The sequence below is a fragment of the Panicum virgatum genome, chromosome 8K, assembly GCF_016808335.1.
Source record: "Panicum virgatum strain AP13 chromosome 8K, P.virgatum_v5, whole genome shotgun sequence".
Taxonomy (NCBI): Eukaryota; Viridiplantae; Streptophyta; class Magnoliopsida; order Poales; family Poaceae; genus Panicum; species Panicum virgatum.
The window spans coordinates 16,229,344-16,233,538 of NC_053143.1; the positions used below are offsets into that span (position 1 = coordinate 16,229,344).

A 4,195-nucleotide genomic window follows, 5' to 3' on the forward strand; every position below is an offset into this window, starting at 1 on the left:
CGGGGCCGTTGAGCAATCCTCGGCTCCTGGTATGGCTTTGTATCCGACTTGTCAGACTTCTATTCATAATATAGAGTTTTGCCATGGTTGCTTTACTATCTTGATAGTTTATCAATCCATGCTTAGTTCGTTCATAAGTTATGCTACGGTCTTGGTTAGGCCAGATGATCCGGGTACGGATAGAGATTCGTTGTGCTTTTGGCCTTGTTCTAGTGTTTTACTCGTCCATCCGAAGGGTGGGAGACCTGGGGGCACTAGAGTAGTGACTTCATACACGAGCGTGGTGCTCGGGTATGCGGGATCCTTCGGATATGATCGTGCTCCATGGTGTGACTGGGGTAGACGGCAGGTGGTGACAGCCCTGTCCGTCCGGCGTAACAGCGGTGTTGCATTTAGCGTCCTCCCCGACGTATGGGTTCGGTGTAGGAGTTAATGCAAAGAGGTAACGGGACTGGATGTACTCTGGTGCGGGACGTTCTCCCCGCTGTCCCATTTTCCTAGCATCTGCAGTACTAACCATGATCTAACATGACCCCAGCTTTGGATAGAAGCACTAGGACACCTAACCTAGCCTAAGCTCCAGCTGACTTGACGTAGGATAGAGTAGTTCTTTGTTTTATAGTTTCTCTCCTTTATTCCTTCCTCTTGGAGTGTGGATGTGTGCTGTGTCGCATTACCCTTGCTTATTCTTTATCTGTACTTACACCTGTTAGAGTATTGCCTATTGCTTGAGGCACAATGTCATGGTTAATGTTGAGTACAATACCTTTGCCGCTGCCATCCTTTGGGACACAAATAAATAACGATACCCTTACTCTCCGGGTGAAATGCTACAACGGTATATCCGTGCGCTTGCAGATCCATCTGTAATCGTATTGATTATACCACGAGAGTGGCACCCCTTGGGTGCAGTTGCTAGGATGGGTTCGGTGCCCTCATTTCTAGTGATTGCACTAAGGACTGCCAGCATACATTTCTGGCGCTGTTGCTAAGGATTAACCATTCCTAGTGATTGCGCTAAGAAATGTCAACAAGTATTTCTGGTGCCGTTGCCGGGGATGGCATGTGAAAAAATATATTGTGCTGATATTAACTTAGACCTTGTACTCAGGATATAGTCTTTACTCTTTCAGGCTAATGTCACTTTATGTCTTCTTTTATTTTTGATTTGAAAGAAGACAGGGGTAGTGTATGACTGGTTTCTCCCTGCCGGAAAACTACACAAACAATACAGAGAGGCTCGTGAGAAGGGCACGACCTCGCGTCGTTCCTCCTCTCGCTATCCTCCCGGCACAGGAACCCATTTCGGAAGCACCACTCGTTCTTGAGGCTATGACTGAAAAGACTCTCCGCGAGTTCTCCGTCCCCTCCACCGACAATGTGGCCACTGGCCCCAACATCAATGTCGGGGACGTGAACTTCGAGCTCAAATCAAGCCTCATCAACATTGTGCAGGCTAGCCCATTCTGTGGCAAGCCAAATGAGGATGCAAATGCACATTTGCAGAATTTTTTGGAGCTCTGCGACACCATTGTCATATGGGGTGTCGCCGCCGACGTTGTCAAGCTTCGTCTGTTTCCCTTTTCTCTCCTTGGGAAGGCAAAACAGTGGTTTTATGAAAGGACATCGACACCTGGGCCAAATGCTCCAAGGCGTTCCTCGCAAAATTCTTTCCGCTGGGCAAAACAAATGCCCTGCGCGGGAGAATTTCAAGTTTTTAGCAGACAGGGATGGAATCCATCCTAGAAGCTTGGGAGAGGCTGCAGGAATACATCCTGGCCTATCCTCATCATGGCATGGATGAGTGGCTCGTCCTGCAAAGCTTCTACAACGGGCTCACAACGACATCTCGAGCCAATATTGATGCTGCTGCTGGAGGAGCCTTCCTCGACCTGACTATCGCCAAAGCAAAAGCATTGGTCGAGAAGATGGTCTCTAATCAGGGGTGGAGCGATGAACGACTCCAACCCCGCACCAAGGGCACGCATACCGTCAAGGAGATGGATATGATCATTGCCAAACTGAACCTCCTACTGAAGCATCTCGGCGAAAGGGCCGAATTCAAGAAGCATAGAGAAAACTATGCTCGTGCCATGGAATCGCACTTCACGTGCGAAGTCTGTGGTAATGAAGGACACTCGGGGAATGACTGTCCCGAAACCCGTGAAGACTGCGCCTACCTCAACAACAACAACGGGTACCGTCCACAACAAGGAGGCTAGGGGTGGAACCAGCCACATCCACCTTTTCAGAGGGGCAATAACTATAATCCTTCTTATAATTCGAATTTCAATTCAAACCAACCTCCCTTGAGAGAACTTGTTCTTGGCCAAGTTAAAATCAACGAAAATATAAATAAAAAGCTTTTGGCCAATGATAAATCCCTGGAAAGTTTAAATGTTAAGCTTGAAGCTTTGTCTTCTACTCTTAAAAACCAGTTAAGTTTCAACAAAATGATCGAAACCCAGCTTGCACAAATTGCTGCTTCGTTACCTGCTGTTGAGAGCGGGAAGATCCCGGGGCAACCCGAGTCTCACATTGAAAATGTCAGCATGGTGTCTACCGGATGGGGTAACTCGTCCCGGAGGCCACCACGCAATAACCATGCAGGTAGGTACTATCCCCCAAGGAACGACGTTTGGGATGGCATGGTGGCAGCGGTGCAAGAGGATCCAGGGGTCCCCATGATCAGCTGCTCACTCTACATCAAACACTTTGAGCGATGCCTATGCGATCTGGGGGCAAGCGTGAATATAATGCCCAAGGTAATATATGAAGCACTTGAATATCCTACTCTTTTCCCAACAACTATGCTCGTACAGCTTGTAGATTCAACCATTCGGTATCCCGAAGGGATAGCCGAACACATTTTCATACGAGTATGAGACTCCTTCGTCCTTGCCGACTTTGTGGTAATGGATATGGAGGGCGACCTCGGAGTCGACCTCGTACTTGGGCGACCTTTTCTAAGGTCTGCCAAGGCAAGGATCGATGTCGGAAAGGGAGAAATCCGTTTCCATGTCGGAAGGGAGGATATGTTTTTCAGGTTCAAGAAGAAGGAAGAGCAGCGCTTCATGATCCAACAAGACAGTGAAGGACAAGCACTCTGGGGTGCACTAGAACCCCAGCCAGAACAACGACCCTCCGCACCTAAAAGAAAGAAGAAGGAAAAGAAGGTGTGGCGGAAGGTCGAGAGTTCGGCCTCGTCCAGTTCTCCAGGACGAGCCGACGAATGGTGAGAATGATGGAGAAAAGTCGTGCACGTCAGACTTTAAACGACGCACCCTTGCCAAAAGTAAATTGGTATTTATCTCATGTTTGTTTCATCCGCTTTTCAACATTTTCTTTGCACCTTATTTATTTTTCTCCACTGCATGTTTGAAATTTTCAAAATTGTTTTCTGCATGCTGGAATTTTTCTAGCACTTTTCCCTTTTTACAAAAAGACCAAAAATATTTTTTGAGTTTTAAAATCCTTTGGCAAAAATAATTTGAACATCTTTTTGAGTAAACTTTTGGTTGAGCACCATATTTCCAAAGTTCATAACCGTTGAGGAAGCATCTGGCCAAAGGGGGGCACCAGGGGGCCCACCCTGGGGCCGGTCGACCCCACAGGTCGGCCGACCCAGGACCAACGGCTCCTGGGCCTCACCTTCTCAAACGGCTACCTGACCGTTGTGCCTGGCTCTTCCTCGGGTGCACTCACCCAAATTCTTTTAAATAGAGGCCGAGAGAGGGGTGATGAGCTCTCATGCTCACTCTCTCCACTCTCACTCCCTCTCACACATTCTTGCTCGGGTTTCCTTTGGATTTCGACTCAAGTTTGATTGCAAGAACACACACTCTCTCTCATTTCTTTGCTGCAAGATTGATCACATATTTGGAGGAACAACTTTTGGGTAAGAGTTTCATTTTTATTTCACTAACGTAACCCGAATCGAGTTGTTCTCGTTCGTTCTTGTTCGTTCTTGTTGCAAGCATGAGAGGTGCAGGGCGGAAAATTTCCGGAGCTCTCAAGAGGATGACGAGGTTGGGCTCATCCCGTTCGCAGGGCGAGTCGAGCTCTCATCATTCCCCCGAACCTGCACCAACACCGACTACAATGGATTATAAGCAAGATGAACAAGAAGAACAGTTCGAGGAGCAAGCTGCAGAACCGCAAGCCGATGTAACACCCTGACTTAAATTTCAGCATT

General features: G+C 47.8%; 1 non-coding gene across 1 annotated transcript; it reads right to left on the reverse strand.

Moving 5' to 3' along the window:
* Positions 1–1,689: 1,689 nt before the first annotated feature.
* On the reverse strand, positions 1,690–1,798 carry LOC120646599. The gene has a single exon (XR_005664501.1). It is a non-coding gene; the product is annotated as a small nucleolar RNA R71 (small nucleolar RNA).
* Positions 1,799–4,195: the final 2,397 nt, after the last annotated feature.